This window comes from Cetorhinus maximus, chromosome 3 (genome assembly GCF_964194155.1).
Source record: "Cetorhinus maximus chromosome 3, sCetMax3.hap1.1, whole genome shotgun sequence".
NCBI lineage: Eukaryota > Metazoa > Chordata > Chondrichthyes > Lamniformes > Cetorhinidae > Cetorhinus > Cetorhinus maximus.
Window position 1 is genome coordinate 70,925,294 of NC_135881.1, and position 18,693 is coordinate 70,943,986.

General features: G+C 40.9%; 1 protein-coding gene across 7 annotated transcripts in view; it reads left to right on the forward strand.

Moving 5' to 3' along the window:
• Positions 1-18,693, forward strand: part of tbc1d5 (TBC1 domain family, member 5) — a 551,970-nt gene that overhangs the window by 73,117 nt on the left and 460,160 nt on the right. For all 7 annotated transcript variants that reach the window (XM_078538526.1, XM_078538531.1, XM_078538533.1 and 4 more), the window contains one exon: positions 14,205-14,282. The gene's annotated coding sequence lies outside the window, so the exon portion shown is untranslated. The remainder of the gene's footprint in view (positions 1-14,204; positions 14,283-18,693) is intronic.

Below are 18,693 nucleotides of genomic sequence, written 5' to 3' on the forward strand. Positions count from 1 at the left end.
CAGCTAATGTGGTTCCGCTATTTAAGAAGGGTTGTAGAAATAAGCCAGGGAACTACATACCAGTGAGTCTCACGTCAGTGGTAGGGAAACTATTGGAGAAAATTCTGAAGGAGAGAATCTATCTCCACTTGGAGAGGCAAGGTTTGATCAGAGATAGTCAGCATGGCTTTGTCAGAGGGAGGTCATGCCTAACAAATTTGATTGAATTTTTTGAGGAGGTGACCAGGTGTATAGATGAGGGTAGTGTAGTTGATGTGGTTTATATAGATTTCAGCAAAGCCTTTGACAAGGTCCCACATGGGAGACTTATAAAGAAGGCAAATGCACATGGGATACAGGGTAGTTTAATAAGGTGGTTTCAAAATTGGCTTAGGTGTAGGAGACAGAGGGTGATGACAGAAGGATGCTTCAGTGACTGGAAGCCAGTGTCCAGTGGGATCTGTGCTGGGCCCCCTATTATTCATCATTTATATAAACGACATAGATGACTACGTTGGGGGGTAGGATTAGTAAGTTTGCGGATGATACAAAGATTGACCGGGTGGTTAACAGTGAGGTTGAATGTTTTGGGCTACAGGAAGATATAGGCAAATGGGCAGATAAGTGGCAGATGGAATTTAACCCTGAAAAGTGTGAGGTGATACACTTTGGAAGGAGTGATTTGACAAAGTATTCAATGAATGGCATGACACTAGGAAGTTCTGAGGAACAAAGGGACCTTTGCGTGTGTGTCCATAGGTCTCTGAAGGCGGAGGGGCATGTTATTGGGGTGGTGAAAAAGGCATATAGGACACTTGCCTTTATCAATCGAGGCATAGATTACAAAAGTAGGGAGGTCATGTTGGAATTGTATAGAACCTTGGTGAGGCCACAGCTGGAGTACTGTGTGCAGTTCTAGTCGCCACATTATATGAAGGGTGTGATTGCACTGGAAGGGGTGCAGAGGAGATTCACCAGGGTGTTGCCTGGGATGAAACATTTAAGCTATGAAGAGAGGTTGGTTAGACTTGGGTTGTTTTCGTTGGAGCAGAGAAGACCGAGGGGCGACCTGATCGAGGTGTACAAGATTGAGGGGCATGGACAGGGTGGATAGAGAGCAGCTGTTCCCCTTAGTTGAAGGGTCAGTCACGAGGCGGCATAAGTTCAAGGTGAGGGACAGGAAGTTTAGGGGGGATGTGAGGAAAAACTTTTTTACCCAGAAGGTGGTGACAGTCTGGAATGCGCTGCCTGGGAGGGTGGTGGAGGCATGTTGCCTCACATTCTTTAAAAAGTTCCTGGATGAGCACTTGCCATGTCAGAACATTCAAGGCTATAGGCCAAGTGCTAGTAAATGGGATTAGGTAGGTAGGTCAGTTGTTTCTCACATGTCGGTGCAGACTCGTTGGGCCGAAGGGCCTCTTCTGCACTGTGAGATTCTGTGATTCTACTACCTCACCACCTTTACCCAAAGGCACATTCACCACAATGTGGGTACCAACCATTCCACCCCTTGCGCTCTCCCTATCTCTCTATCTCCCTATATTACAATAGTGATCATGTTTCTAGGGCACTTCACTAGATGAGTGCTTAGAGCATTAGAGAAGCCTTGGGGTGTGGGAGTATTTAGGTGCTCCTCAGATCAAGGAGCTTTGGGAATGCAGGTTGGAGGAATTACAGCATCTGAGAATGGATTGCAATGATTGATATGGACAGCAGCCAATGAGCAATAATAATAATTCTCCTAAATCCCAGATGGTTTAAATAAGTTGGGGGAATAAACAAGCCAATCCTTTTCAATCTTGTGGGAGAAAAATAGTTTATAGATTTTTTTTCACCTCTAATTGTCAGTTTAAAAACATTTGCTCGTCAGCACTGTTGTCTGTGAACATAGTACAGAAAAAGTTAATACATTTATATGTTACAATTGCAAAGTTTTCAGAATTAATTTTCCAGTTTGTTTCAATTGTTGGAAAAAGCAACAAAGCTTTCAGTGTCTTAGAGTGCAGAGACCCACCCTTGTGCATGCTGATGTGCAGATTATACGCTGGAAAATTCTGTAAGCTGCATATACTAAGAATGCCCAGATATGATTTAAAGGCCTGTTCAACTGAGGTAAAAATATTCAGTTGAAGCCTCGTATTTTGAAAATGATTCAGTAGATACATGTTTCAATAAGATCGCCTCTCATTCTTATAAACTCAAGAGAGTCTAGACCCAAGCTGCCAAGAGAACCTCTCCACCCTGGGAATGAACCAAGTGAACCTCCTCTGCACGGCCTGCAATGTAAAAGCATTGAAAGCTATTTAATTGATTAATTATCAAAGTGTAACATGCTGACAAAGAAAAGTACAGCACAAGGACAGGCCCTTCGGCCCTCCAAGCCTGCGCCGATCATATTGCCTGTCAACTAAAACGTTTTGCACTTCCGGGGTCCGTATCCCTCTATTCCCATCCTATTCATGTATTTGTCAAGCTGCCTCTTAAACACCACTATCGTACCTGCTTCCACCACCTCCTCTGGCAGCGAATTCCAGACACTCACTACCCTCTGCGTAAAAAAACTTGCCCTGCACATCTCCTCTATAGTTTTCTCCTCTCACCTTAAATCTATGTCCCCTAGTAATTGACTCTTCCACCCTGGGAAAAAGCTTCTGACTATCTACTCTGTCCACGCCACTTATAATTTTGTAAACTTCTATCAAGTCGCCCCTCAATCTCCGTCGCTCTAGTGAGAACAATCCGAGTTTCTCCAATCTCTCCTCATAGCTAATAACCTCCAGACCAGGCAGCATCCTGGTAAACCTCCTCTGCACCCTCTCCAACGCCTTCATATATATATATAAAAAAAAATATATATATATTATAGCGCGATTAGGGAAATTAGGATTGTTCCCCTTAGAACACAGTAGTTCAAGGGAAGATTTAATAGAGTAGTCAAATCTATAAGGGAAACAAAAAGAAAAATATCTGGAAAAACTCAGCAGGTCTGACAGCATCTGCTGAGTTCTTCCAGGTATTTTTGTTTTTGTTTTGGATTTCCAGCATCCGCAGTTTTTTGCTCAAATCTATATGGGGTTTTGATAAGAGTCGAAAGTGTCATGTAGATGTTTTTATACCAAATTGTGATTTTCAATCCACTGACTTGAAATTGAACTTTTAAGAACAGACCTTTTTAAAACAACAGGCTAGAAAGGATGACTGGAAATTACAGCCAAAAAAATTGGCTGACTAATTTATATCCACATTCCATTTAATTGGGATTGAGATGCTGGGTCTGAGAAGACCCCACCAGAGACAATAAACTCCTGAGGAATGCGAAAGACCCATTCTCTGGTGCCATTAATAAGACGTTAAGACAGGCACCTGACATTCAACTGTTGGAACAGAGCATTAAATCTAATCACTTGGGCCATGAGACAATGGCTAGGTAACTTTGCAGACATGAGCTAATCAAGCTATGCTTTGAAATGCACTAACAGCCTTATTTCGATTCCACCCCTCTGACAATGAAGAGAGCAAGTCACATGACCAGGGAAACCATTTTGTGTTAAAAAACACAGTTTGCAGTGAGTTCAGGCTGAGATGATAAACCGAGGACAAGTAGCTGACGCTGTTGAGCCATACTCTCCAACCTTCCGAGAAAGCTTTGAGCCATTTGCTGATCAAGACCAACCAGAAGCATACCCACTGTGAACAGAGACTTTTAAAACAAAAACTCTGCTCAACTCCACTGTCTCCAGAGGAACAACCAAATTAACTGGCCGCAACTTTAAATTGAAACATCAGGACCACCAAAGGACTCTCTGACCAGCAATCACTGAGCCATTGACCGTATGCTCCTTTTATTTATGGAATCTAATTTGATCAGCCTATTCCTCCTCACTCTGTAATCTGTATTTGTGTGTGTGTGTGTGTGTGTGTGTGTGTGTGTGTATATGCATGCATGTGACAGATGGTGCGTATTTTATTATTTTACATAGGTCAGTGTAAGTACAATAAAACTAACCTCTTCCTTTGTTAAACTCAATTTTTTTTATAATCACAGTTAAACACTTGGAGAATTGGCAAATACATCCTCTTAAATTAAAAACCCTATTACGATCAGAAGGGGGGAAAAGAGGGAAGCCATTTGACCTCTCCTCATCTGGTTATAACAATAGAGAGAAATTCCTTCCATTCGAAGGAGAGTCAATGATCGGACAAAATAGATATCAGATAATTGGCAAAAGAACTGAGGTAGCTTCACTTGCCTGAAGTTATGGTAGGAAGGCAGTTGTCTCTGAATTTTGAGATTGTGGGTTCCAGTCCCTCTTTAGAGACTTGAGCACATAATTTAAACTGGCTGTGCTGAGTGATAGCTACACTGTTGGAGGTGCCATCATTTGGGTGAAATGTTGAGCTGAGACCCCGTCTGCCTTCAGGTGGACGTAAAGCAACCCAGGGCGCTATTCGAGTTCTTCCATGACTTGGCCAACATTTATCCCTGAGCTAACACCTGTATTAGTATGTTTAGAAAGTACACAACTTGGTTAACGTTGTCCGTCCTGTTGTCCATTGGCATTGGGCTGCAGGGAAAACATAGAAGCTACATTTCATAACAGTAATTATATAATGAACTTGGATGCCACGTGCCGTGAAAAATTTCTGCTACGCGTTGTGCTTCCCTAAGTCTTCTCTGTCTTCAATGTGCTCTGAAATTACTCACTTGACCCCTGTGTTGCAGTGAAATAAAAATAGTGTTGTAAATGCACAGCTGATCAGTTGTCATTTGTAGAGAGAACAGAAAGAATTGCAATTTTGCAGCTGGACCTTTCTTCAGAAATGAAAAATAAAAGGCAGAAGAAATTCTAAAGATTCTGAACCTAAATTTGAAATTTTGTCTATTCTGTTTGCAGATGGTGACAGACCTGCTTTGTGTTTCCAGCACTTTGTTTCAGAATTCCAGCTTTTACTTTATTTTGCTTTTACTTTTCTAAAGTCATACTCTTGCTTTTATGTCAGTACTCATCAAAGGTCACTTTGCACGGCCAGTCTACATAAATAGAAGTATAATGTGGAGAAAATTCACAAGTATTATTCACTGGTGCTTGACCAGCTTTTAATTTCATTTCCATTGTGTATTCTATAAATTCGTGATAGGCTTGTAAATGGTGTACTTGTAGTTAGTCACATACTTCTTACTTGCTGATTACATTTTGTGTTTGTGCTATTTGTGCTATTTTGGTATAGTAACCTTTTTCATCATCTTTCAGTTAAAGGATAGAACGTAGAGAAGATAGTGGGGAAACTCTTCTCTTACTGTTACTCTTGCTAGCTGCACAATTTGGGCTTTATTAGGGTTTGTTCATGTAGCTTATTGGACAAAAAGATGTTAACTTCAGCCACTTTGTAAATTTAAAACTTTCGCCAAGACTTATTCAGGAATTTCACTTCACAGTACATATCTTTTAAGCCTATGTCATGGGACTCATCGATGGATAAAGTGAATGAAAGCAATGTAGCTTTATGCATAAGACAAAATTTTATGCCTCACTTGATTTCTAATGTAAATTTGTAGCTACAGTCATTGTCCATTTGAGAGACTGTGTTCCCATAAAAATATAAAATTGCACTTATGGCATCAAGTGCATGTGTACCATGTTGGGAGTAGTTTATTGTTGCTTTTGCTGAGTCGTTACTGGCTGCAGGTGACATTAAAAATGTAACTTAAGCCCTAAGTGACACACAATGGAACAAAATTCTAGCATTCTTAACTTTGAATGCAGAAGCTGCTGACATGTGCCTGTGCACATCACAAGAGCAAAGAAACAAATTAAATCATCTCAAGTATCACCATCTAACATTTTTCAGTTGGTCTGCCCTGGTTACCCAACTCTTCAGATTCTGATGAAGAGTCATACGGACTCGATTCGTTAACTCTGTCTTCCTCTCCACAGATGCTGTCAGACCTACTGAATTTTTCCAGCAATTTTTGTTTTTGTTTCTTCAGGTTCACTCCTCAGTAGACCTTTGTCGTAAAAAAAAAATTGAAAATTGTCTTTAAAATCCAAAAGTTCAAAACTTAAGGCTCAGGATACAAAACACCACCAGAGATAAGTTGTATAAATTAGGAGTCGATGTCAAGTTTGTGTTTGAAAGATTGAGAAGTAAAGAACTCTATAATTTTAAGCTCCTAGCAACAAATATGAGTACCTGATGGTATGTGATGAGGCTTGATTTCAACAAAATGAAGAAAACAATGTGGAATTGCATATTTTCAGCTTAGTAGGACAACACAAGGTAAGTTCAGAGGAAGAATCATCATTGCAGTACACTAAGCCCTCACTTAAAGTTGTGGTTGCATTCCTGAAAATCATGGCTTTAAGTGAAACAACTTTAAGTGAATGATGGATTCCCGTAGAAATCGGTGTTAAAGCCGGAATTAGGTTGCTTTGGAAATTTCTTGCCAGGAAATCCAGTGCACAAGATACTGTACCATATATGTGCAGCACCGTGCATTCCTAGCTGGAATAACTTTCAAAATAAAAATCACAGAATGTAACAGAAATACTATATAAATTAAAATTAGATAACGCTAAATCACACAAACAAACCCTGAGTTGCGCAGCTTCTGTCACTCATCTAAAGCACTCTTGAAACTCGGCTCAACTTTTTGCTTGTTTTCCTTTCCCGCTCTGTCGCTCTCTCTCCATTCCCACACTATCTGTTTGCCTGTCTCTTGCTCGCACTCTCCTTTCCTACTCTCTCTTTCTTTCCCTCTCCGGAGCCTGGACCCCTTCCTGATAGTCTGCAGGGGCCTAGCCCATGTCTTGAGCTGGGGGGGCTGGGGGTGGGGTGGGGGGGATGCTTATTGATGACACACATTGTGCCTGTTTCATCGAAACAAAATAGGTGACAGCCATTTGCTGACTCATTGCTCCGGGCAATGCTGTGACCATCAGGGTCAAGCTGCCTGGTTTAAATTTCAAACAATGCTTAGCAGTTAACTGTCAGTCACCATCACTGGTGCATCCTCCATGGCAACACCTCTACCGGTCATTTCACTTGTCAACCAATCAGCATTCTCTTATACAGTATAAATTGTTGTTTTCCCCTTACATTGGTATTCTTGCGAAGTGTCCCATGAGTGCGAGGCGAAAATCTTCATGTCTCTTTTTCACTTTTTAAAAAAGTGAACTAAAAAGATTCTTATTTTATGTACAGTTCCAAGAGTATTTATCTATATGCACTTGGAACTCAGTTGTTTGGTAAAATTCCCAACCTGCTTAATATAACTGTTGTATTGATTAGGGAGGGAGGAAAGAAAAAAAATGTTGCTTTGATTTCTTTTTCCTTCACCTCCTGTATTTATTGTGTGTAAATAAACTGCATGAACTGCAGTCATTAAAATTATACATTAATAATACATTTGCCATCCGAGAAGATTTAAATTGCATTAGATTGGATTATCTGTGCTTTAAATAATGAATTTGTTTCTGCCTTCAGTTCATTGGCTTATTTCAGTTTTAAGGTTTCTGGTTTAACTATACTATTTTAACCATCTGTAAGCTTTAGGGTAAAGTATGTCAGAGGCTCTTGTTGCTTTGAGTGGGTTTGTGAAAATTAGATCTAATTTAGTTGCTGTGCAATGCTGCATGACTTTGATTTTCAATGTATTGACCAAAGCAAGGATCAAAATCTTATGGGCAGAAGAAATTCAGACTATTTGACTATAATATATGCATAACCTGTGTGTTTTTCCATGATCAATAGGAAGGTAATTCACCATTATTAAATGATACATATTTTGAAATTTTATTTGCTTTGTCACTTATGGGTGATACAAAGTTAGTTGAGAAAAGACCAAAAACAATATAAGCAAATTTAAGTCTCAGACTCATTTGGAGAGAGAAATGCTTCATTTCAACTCAAAATAAATTATTCAATAAAGGATGTATTTTAGATTGGTTGTGATGTTCTTTGTAAATTATTTTGTAGTAGTTTGGCTAACGTAAGCAATAAAAGTATTAACTAATCAAGGGTTAATTTAATTTTTAATTCTAACTATGCTTTGAAGTACAGTATGTTTTTAGTAACATTTATTTCAAAACATGTGTGGAAATTTGTAGTGTTCTACTTCTGTAGTATATCAAAATGGTATCAAGTTCAGCAAAGCCATTTCTTATATTTTAAATAAAATAGAACATCAGTGTTGTATCTTTAACGTAAAAACATTGGGTTTGGTGACCTGACAAATCTGTGTCGAGGAATGCTATGAATTTTAAACCCCTTCCCCTTCTTGTTAAGGACCAGCCTTGGATTTACTGGCTACCCTGTGCTTAGGAATGATAGCCACATTTGGCTGATAGAGTTAGCTTATTTTACTAAATTCAGTTTATTTTACCAACTTCCAACTGGGATACCCATAAGCTACTGTGTAATGAATTAACCCTTTCTTGCCAAATTATCAAATAAGATAGCAAGCCATGCAATAATAATTGTTAATTTCAAAACCATGATTAAAAGCACTGAGATATTGAGTATCAATGGCTACGAGTAGGATTAACTAACACACTGATTTTTAAAAAAATTCAAATCACGGGATGTCTGTGTGTGTACATTTCTATTATCCTTCAGAAGGTGGTGGTCAGCCATCTACTTGAACTGCTGCTGTCTATGTGGTGAAGATACTTCCACAGTGCTATTTCGTAGGGAGACCCAGGGTTTTGGCCCAATGATGAATAAACAACAATATATTTCCAAGTCAGGATGGTGTGTGTCTTGGAGGGGCACTTGGAGATGATGCTATTCCCATGCACTTATTGTCCTTGTCCTTCTAGTTGGGAGAGGCCACGGGTTTGGAAGGTGCTGCCAAAGAAGCCTTAGCAAGTTGCTGCAGTGTATCTTGTAGATGGTACACACTGCAGAGCCAGTTGAGGAGGAAAGTGGGTTGCTTTGTCCTGCATGATGTTGAGCTTCTTGAGTATCTTTGGAACTGCACTCAACCAGGCAAGTGGAGAGAATTCCATCACAGTCCTGACTTGTAGATGGTGGGGAAGGCTTTGAGGAGCCAGGCAATAAGTCACTCATTGTAGAATACCCAGTCTCTGACTTACTCTTGTAGCCAGAGTATTTAAATGGCTGATGCAGTTAATTTCTGGTCACCGGTGACCCCTAGGATGTTGTTGATGAGGTATTCAATGAACGTAATCCTGTTGAATGCCAAAGGGGGTTCGGCAATGGTAATCACTTTGAATGTCGAAGGGAGGTGATTAGAGTCTCTCTTGTTTGAGATGGTCATTGTCTAGCATTTGTGTGGTGTGAATGCTACTTGCCACTTGTGACTTCAAGCCTGAACTCTTTCTGCATGCAGGCATGCATCAAATCATTATCTGCAAAGTTGTTAATGGAACTGAACACTGCAATCATCAGTGAACATTGCCACTTCTGAGCTTATGTTGGGAGAAGGTCATTGATGAAACAGCTGAAGATGTTTGTGTCCAGGACACTGCCCTGAAGATCTCCTGCAGTCGTGTCCTGGGGCTGAGATTATACCTACCAACCACACAGCCATCTTTCTTTATCCTGAGTATGACTCTGACCAGTTGAAAGATTTTCTCTGATTTCCATCAAATTCAATTTTAGTAGGGCTGCTTGATGCCACTCTTGTCCAAATGCTGCCTTGGTTTCAAGGGCAAGCACTCTTGCCTCACTTCTGGGATTCAGTTTTGTCCATGTTTGGTGCCTTGTGTTGGTTCTCCTACCACATCCCCAGCCCAGTCTGACAGCTATGCACTTCAGGACTTGGCCAGTTTGATATATAGGGATGCAACTGAGGTGATGGACTTGAAGCCCCCTACAAAGTACATTTTCTGCACTTGTGCTCTGAGTTTAAAGTGGCATTCAACATGGAGAAGTACTCATTCACCAGCTGAGGGAGGCTTATATGGTGATCATCAGGAGGTTTTCTTGCCTATGTTTGACCTAATGCCATGAAACTTTGTGAGGCCCACAGTCAGTGTTCAGGACTCCTAAGACGTTCATTCCCATCTGTATAACATTGTGCCTTCACATCTGATGGGTGTATTCTACTGGGAGGGGGGGAGGGGGGGGAACATACCCAGGTATGATGCTGGAGGAGTCTCAGACTATGGCTAATTCTATAATTCTCATAGCTTGATTGTCAGGCTGTTTCTTGAATAGCCTGTAGGACAACTGTCCTAATTTTGGCACAAGTCCCCAGATGCTAGTGAGGAGAATTTTGGAGAGACTGCTTTGCCGAACACCTTCCGTCAGCCCACAAGCATGAGCTTCCATTTAGTTGTCATTTCAGTTCTCCACCTTGCTCCTACCTTTCTGACTTTCACCTGCTACAGTGTTCCAATTAAGCTTAATGTAAGGGCTTGAGGAGCAGCACCCATCTTAAGAATCCATACTCTGCAACTTTCTGGACTCAACATTGAGTTACAAAAATTTAAATAGTGATTTTTACCTCCATTTTGTTTAATTTTGTTGCTGGTTCGTTTTTTCTTGTTTCTTTCTTTATTCCTTTACCTTGCATTCGGACAGCTGCTATCTAACCATTCACACCTCATCTGGACAAAACTTTTGTTTCCTTACTTTACCCATTACTATGAAACCTTTTGTCATTTAATCTATCCTGTCCTCCACTCTATTACAGACCTTCCCTTTTGTTCTTCCTCATCTGTTTCTCCCTCCCTTTCATTGGTTAAAATCTATTACATTTTTATCTTTCTTCAACTCTGATGAAGGGTCATCATCGACCTTAAACATGAACTCTGTTTCAGTTTGCTGCCTGACCTGCAGATTTTCCCCAGCATTTTCTGTTTTTATTTCTGATAATTTATTCTTTCATTGGATGTGGGCGTTGCTGGCAAGGTCAGCATTTTTTGCCCATCCCTAATTGCCCTTGAACTGATTGCTGGGCCATTTCAGAGGGCAGTTAAGACACACCCACTTTACTGTGGGCCTGGAGTCACACGTAGACCAGACCAGGTAAGATTTCCTTCCCTAAAGGATATCGGTGAACCAGATGGGTTTTTATGACAAACGAGATTTTCATGGTCAACATTACTAAGACAACTTTACAGTTCCAGATTGAAATTGAATTCAGATTTTACCAGTTGCTGCATTGGGGTTTGAACCCATGGCCCCAGACCATTAGCCCAAGCCTCTGGCTACTAGTCCAGTGACAGCACTGCACCACCATCTACCCCTGAAGAATTCCAGCATCTACAGTATTTTGCTTTTGCAGATAGAGAAATTGTTCCCATTGGCAGAAATGTCAAGAACCAAAGGGCTGCAATTTAAACTGATTGGCAAAAGAACCAGAAGCGACATGCGGAAGAACTTTTTTTATGCAGTCAGTGGTTAGGATCTGAAATGCACTGCCTGAAAATCTGTTGGAGGCAATTTCAATCAGGCTTTCAAAAGAGAATTGGATAAGCAGCTGAAGAGAAAATTTGCAGGGCTACAGGGAACCAGCAAGTGAGTGATTACTGGTCGAGTTGCTCTCGCGGAGTGCCGGCATGGCTGCCTATGCTGGAGCCGTTCTATGATTCTATGGCCTCTACTTTCATGTCAACATCAGATATGTTCTGATTAAGAGACTTGGACTTTGTCTTGCATAGGATTGAAGGAACTATGGGTAGATAGAAACGGGTAGATTAAAATCTAAATTTAAATCTAGTAATTGTTTTGTCCAGCTTGTTCGAGTGGTATCGAATAGTGCTCATGGGATTGGGGGTAATATATTAATGTGGATTGAGGATTGGTTGACTGATGGAAAAGAAGAGTAGGAATAAAAGGGTCATTTTCAGGTTAGCAGCCTTTAACCAGCCATAAGGATCAGTGCTTGGGCCGCAACTATTTACAATCTATATCAATAACACTTCGTATCCTGAAATAAGTGCAGAAATTAAACTCTGCGGCGTATGCAAAGAGGCCAGAAAGGGGTATAGGCACATTAAGTGGGCAAGAATGTAACAGATGGGAGTATAATGTGGAACTATATTGAATAAAAAGATACTTGCTAAACAAAGGACACTGACTTGAAGTAGCTGCTAATTTGCACCTGTGAAGTCATATTTCTTTCCACAGAGATGTAAAGTCTATAGAGGCCCAACAGAGACAATGACACCCCTGGAGTTATGAACAGCTCCTCCCTATCTCATCAAAGTGGAGAAGGGATCATTCAGCAGTTAATGGCTGGAGACATTGTAAAAAAATAATCACCTTAGCTATAAAGCAATGGCTAAAAGTAGGCTATGCAAGACATGCGACTCCTCAGATACTGAAGCAGTCCATGTCCAAATGCAACAAGACTTGGACAATATCCGAGCTTTGGGCTGACCATGTGTCAAGTAACATTCGTGTCACACAAGTGTCAGGCAATGACCATCTCCAACAAGACAGAATCCAACAATCGCCCCTTGATGTTCAATGGCATTACCATCACTGAATCCCCCACTATCAACATCCTGGGGGTTACCATTGACCAGAAACTGAACTGGACTAGCCATATAAATTCTGTGGCTACAAGAGCAGGTCAGATGCTAGGAATTGTGCGATGAGTAACTCCCTTCCTGACTCCCCAAAGCCTGTCCACCATCTATAAGGCACAAGCCAGGAGTGTGATGGAATACTCCCCACTTGCCTGGATGAGTGCAGCTCCCACAACACTGAAGAAGCTGAACACCATCCAGGACAAAGCAGTCCACTTGATTGGCACCACATCCACAAACATTCATTCCCTCCACCACCGATGCACAGTGGCAGCAGTGTGTACCATCTACAAGGTGCACTGTAGGAATTCACCAAGGTTCCTTAGACAGCACCTTCCAAACCCACGACCACTACCACCTAGGAGGACAAGAACAGCAGATAGATGGGGACACTACCACCTGGAAGTTCCCCTCCAAATCACTCACCATCCTGATTTGGAAATATATCGCCGTTCTTTCACTGTCGCTGGGTTAAAATCCTGGAACTCCCTAACAGCACTGTGGGTGAACCTACACCACATGGACTGCAGTGATTCAAGAAGGCACCTCACCACCACCACCTCAAGGGCAACTAGGGATGGGCAATAAATGGAACATACAACCAATATGGAGGGAGGTCATGTGATATGAACTTTTGTATGGATGCTGGAATTAAGATCTAAGCAGAAGACACACAGGCTGCCACATGGAGCAGGAGTGTCCCTCCCTTGCTCTTTACGACATTACATCTAAGTTAGCACCCTGTTTTGCTGAGAAAAATGTGTACATCCTTGCAGCAGACAGAGACTCTACTGAAAAGCTGTTGGATTTTCTACAATGATGATTCCAGGAGAAAAGGGGATCTACCAGCCATGACTGAAAAGTAACTGCTCAGTGAAGAACCAGAATCCAGACACAATCAGTGAATCTTTATTGGCTTTACCTTTTAATATGCATTTTAACTTGATCAAATTTAGCATCCGATACTTCTATGCTTTTTTTGCTTGTTTGGGAAGTGTGTGTTTGCATGCATTAGTGGGAAGTAGCATGTAATTTTAATATTTTTAATGTTTGTATCTGGATGAATTTTAGCAATAAAACTAGCTCCTTACATGTTTAACTCAAGAATACCTACCTGGCTCATTTCTTACAAGACTACACAGTCAGGTAAATACTGAATTGGCAATATCACATCCTTTTTAAATTCAATCACCTGTTAGAACCAACCAGTGAGTGGGAAAAGTGAGGAGTTGGTTTACCCCTCCTTACCTGGTCATATCACAATGTGAAGTAAATTGTAACCAGGATTGGGGAGAGGTAAAAGCCTTCAAGTTTGACACTTTTTGTTTTAAGGTTTCCATTCTTCCTCCTGAAATGGCCCAAATTAAAAATTAAGCAGTGGTTTATTAAAGTTATTGTGGAATTCTGTCAATAGAACATCTGTTGCTGCTTTACATACTGTCATGTATATTCCTATATGATGGCACAGTGCTGATGTTTATAACTTTTTGTTTAGTGGTGTGTCTGAAAGAAGGAATTATTTTATGTCTGTCAGTCAGAATATAGCCTCCTTCATGGATTGTACTTTTACATCTTCAAATAATTTGTAATGGTAAAGTAAAATTGTGTGCAGTGCTGCTGATCATTATCAGATTGTTAGCATAGGAAGTTACAGGCTAACTTCACACCTTTAACTATTTGACAACATATTTGGTTTCCTAATTTATTTGTTTTCTCTTATAGATGCTGACTGGCTGAGTTATCAGGTGTTAAATTGGGCACCAGGGAAGACATTTGGAGTAAAGATTAATCTACAGATTGGTGAGTATATTTATTTGCATGCCATTGGATTGTTGTTTTGTAAGATGAAGACTATTGATACTGAAATATTTTGTTGAATAATTTTCACTTTGGCCATGTTACTTGCATCAAATTAGCATGTATCATAAGCAAAATTTTTAACTTTGGAAGATAAAACACTATGTTTAATGCTCGGTACCCACAAATATGAATGCCGCATGTATGTTGCCACCCTGGATAAGTGATCATTACATGATGTGGTCAATGGTTTTAACATCTTTAGAAATGATCCACAGAATTAACAGTCACTTATCCGCCAGGTTCACTGAATTTCATTTGCCCAATGACTTGAATATATTGAAAGTTTCCAAGCTGTGGTTTTGAGTCCTAAGAATCACCTAGCTTCCGTATTGTTTTTTCATCAGTGTCGCAAGGAAGGTTGTTTATGGCTTCTGGGAGAATTATTGCTGTTTTTTTAGCTTAAGGACATCAAATCGTCGTTTGATCATGCAGAACTTGAGTACTGCCGAGAAAAGTGACTTTTTTTGCCCCAGATTTTTATTTTGGACTCATCAGGACAATTCACAAGAATACGAAATGTAAAGAGAACAACAATTTATACTGTATGAGAAGAGAGTACTGATTGGTTGACAAGTGGACTATGATTGGTAGAGGCGTTGCCATGGAGAATGCACCAGTTTGTGACAGTTAACTGCCAAGAATTATGTGAAATTTAAACCAGGCAGCTTGACACTGGTCACGGCATTCCTGAGGAATGAACCAGCGAATGGCTGTCACTTTATTTTGTTTAGCCGAAACAGGCAAAATATATGTATATGTTCTTTTTATCGGCAAAGAACAGGGCCTATGTATTAATATATGTAGCTTCCAGTGCGCACACGTGCCACACTGCAAGCCCGACTGCTAACCTTAAATTGGTCATCAGTATAATTCTAAGCACATTGGGGATTACTTAGCAAATGTTGTTCAATTGCGGAATCACATCTAATGTTGGACACTGTGTTTTGAGTTTTGCAAGCACAGGCTGCTTGGGTATGGCCTGTACCTTGCTTGTTGTGAACAGTAGAAAGGATATATTGTTTGATATGATCCGCCAGTCCTTGGAAGGTACGGCTTACATACTGTCATGAAACTATCATATTTTTCGCAATATTACTGTAGGCTCCTGGGTGTGAGTGTGGATGGTTCGGTCTGTGTGACTGATTTAATAGAAATAGAGTCGGATCGACTGCAAGGTGGAAATTATCAAAAGGGTTAGGTGTAAAAATGGTATTTGAAATGCTAATGAGTGAGCTAGAGTATAAGGATCAATAGATAAGGTGTGAATGAAATTTGCATTTTAAGATAAGTGGGGAGTTGTTTGATTTTCAAAGGGATGGTAGGATGTTTACAGCTAACAAGATAAATACGGCAAAGTTATTACGTTTATTTTTCCCAAAAAGACAAAGAGCCATATTCACAACATGAAAGATTTTTATGGGAAAAATACATTTCCAAAGACATGTAGAACAGTGGGATTTTACACATTAAAGAGAGAGAAACGTATATAAAGAAGGATGGAAGGCTCTGTGGGGGTGGCCGTGTAAAATCTTGAAGTGCTGCTTCAGTAACTTAAGTTGTGTTAAAAGTCTTTGGAATTCCATTGTCGAATGGGTGCTGTGGTAAACTTGATGGATTGCCTATTTAAATTTAAAAGCTATTTGGACTGTTGCCTTTGTTACGATCCCCAGCTGAGGTTACCACTGGACAAGCCTGATCCTAGGCTGGAACCCAGCTGATAGATCCTAACTTTTATTTGTTTGTTTAGATACGTGGAGAGGGGTGACTGAATAGAGTCGCAGAAGCCAGCTGATGAACTTTTAAATAAAGAATAAAACATTTATTAAACAAGAAAAGTTGAACTATAGTACAATACTCCTTCACCCATAATTATACTTTTACAGAAATGTACAGATTTGTAAGGATAATGCAAGTTACAATAGCTATCTTATACTCTAATATCCACAATAAGTACACAGTCCATATACCAATAGGCACCCTGTGGTCAGACACACCGCACTCTGAAACTAAGTGACAGATGTCACCTCAACCAGATGCTATGGGTCTCTCCTCAACTCCCCCCCAGACGCTTGTCACACGGACCGGTCTCACTGAACTCCGTCCTTCAATGAGGGTTTCCAATCTCTACTCTCCAAGAACTCGCTTTGGAATCTTCTCCCAAACCGACGCATTCTCTCCGATGCCTTCTGCAAGGGCTCACGTCCAAGGTTTCAAACTCTCCTTCCGATTTTCCTCTCCTCGGGTCATCATGTGCATTCAAGCTGTCTTCCATGCGCACTCTCTCTCTGACTCAGCCATCAACAGTACCAATGCTTCACATGCCCATGAGTTACAGACCTTCAGTTGTCTCTTTGGACCTTCTTGCCTCTTGCAAGCTGTTCTCACTTTAAATCTGCTTTCTGCAGCTTTTGGCTCTTTAAATCTGAAGCATGGAGCCTTTCTCTCTGCCCCCCCCCCCCCCCCCCCGCCACTCTTAACTTCACTTAACAGGACCTTTTCCAGGTTCCTGTCCGTCCTTTGACTATAAGGTTTGCTTGGGATTTTCCCCTGTTTCTGTCTCACTCCTTGGGCCCTTTTGGTTTTTTTTTAGGAAACCTGCAGCTCCCTCCCAGTGTCTAGTCTCTCTGGGGTCCTGGCTTCAAACTGAACTTAAAACTGCTGTTTCTTTAGCTTATCTGTGTGTGTCTGTGGGAGGGACCTGCCTCTCTGGACCTCTGTTGCTAGGCAACAGCCCAATTCTTCTATTCTTGTTTGCTTAACTTCTCTTTAGGAGCCGTAAAACTCATTAGAAATGCAGGCACTTTTTCAGAGTGAAACCAAAACTCACTTTGACCTTTCTTAACGCACAGATACAGAAATACAAATCAAACTTAAACATTAAAGCTTAAAACTCATTCCTAACACCCACAAAATACAGATATAACTTACTTGAAGTGTCACTATTTCCTAACAGTTTAAAGGGGGTGTGTAGTTAGGAGTCAGGTTAATTAGGAATTTTGGGATTTATAATGCCAAGTAACTGTAATTTTAAATATGTGTTTAAATTCTTTTTTGTTAATGAATGTTTTAATTTAATTTTTAAAATCTCTAAAGTTGTTAATGGACTCATTACTTCCGACTTCAGTGCACAAATCTTTTCATACTAAATACAAATTACGAAACGTGGCCAAGTTCCCCTTGTGGATTTGGTCCGCCTGGCACATATCACCAGCCATGTCATAACAAAATCAGCATCACACACCAGCACTCTCTTGTCATACAGTATAATTTGTTGTTCCATTTACATTTGGTATTCTTGTGAATTGTTCTCATGAGTGCAAGTTGAAAAGCTTCAACAAAAAAATTCTCTTTTTTAAATTCATTTACAGGATGTGGGAGTCAGTGGCTAGGCCAGCATTTATTGCCTACCCCTAATTGCCCTTGAGAAAGGTGGTGGTGAGCTGCCTTCTTGAACCGCTGCAGTCCATGTGGTTTAGGTACACCCATAGTGCTGTTAGGAAGGGAGTTCCAGGATTTGACCCAGCGACAGTGAAGGAATGGTGATCTACTTCCAAGTCAGGATGGTGAGTGACTTGGAGGGGAACTTCCAGGTGGTGGTGTTCCCATTTATCTGCTGCCCTTGTCCTTCTAGATGGTAGCGGTCATGGGTACGGAAGATGCTACCTAAGGAACCTTGGGTGTTTCTGCAGTGCATTGTGTAGATGGCACACATTGCTGCTTCTGTTCGCCAGTGGTGGAGCGAGTGATTGTTTGTGGATGTGGTGCCAATCAAGTGGGCTGCTTTGTCCTGGATGGTGTCAAGCTTCTTGTGTTGTTGGAGCTGCATTCATCCAGGCAAGTGGAGAGTAATCCATCACCCTCCTGACTTGTGCCTTGTAGATGGCAGACAGGCATTGAGGAGTCAGGAAATGAGTTATTCGCCGCAAGATTCCTAGCCTCTGACTTGCTCTTGTAGCCACAGCATTTATTAGCTAGTCCAGTTTAGTTTCTAGTCAATGGTAACCCCCACGATGTTGATAGTGGGGAACTTATCTATGGGAATGCCTTTAAATGTCAAAGGGAGATGGATAGATTTTCTTTTGTTGGGACATGGTCATTGTCTGGCACTTGTGTGGTGCGAATGTTACTTGCCACCTATCAGCCCAAGCCCAGATATTGACCAGGTCTTGCTGCATTTAGACACGGACTGCTTCAGCATCTGAGGAATCGCGAATGGCGCTCAACATTGTGCAATCATCAGTGAACATCCTCGTTTCTGACCCTATGATGGAAGGAAGGTCATTGATGAAGCACCTGAAGATGGTTGGGCCTAGGACACTACCCCGAGGAACTCCTGCAGTGATGTACTGGA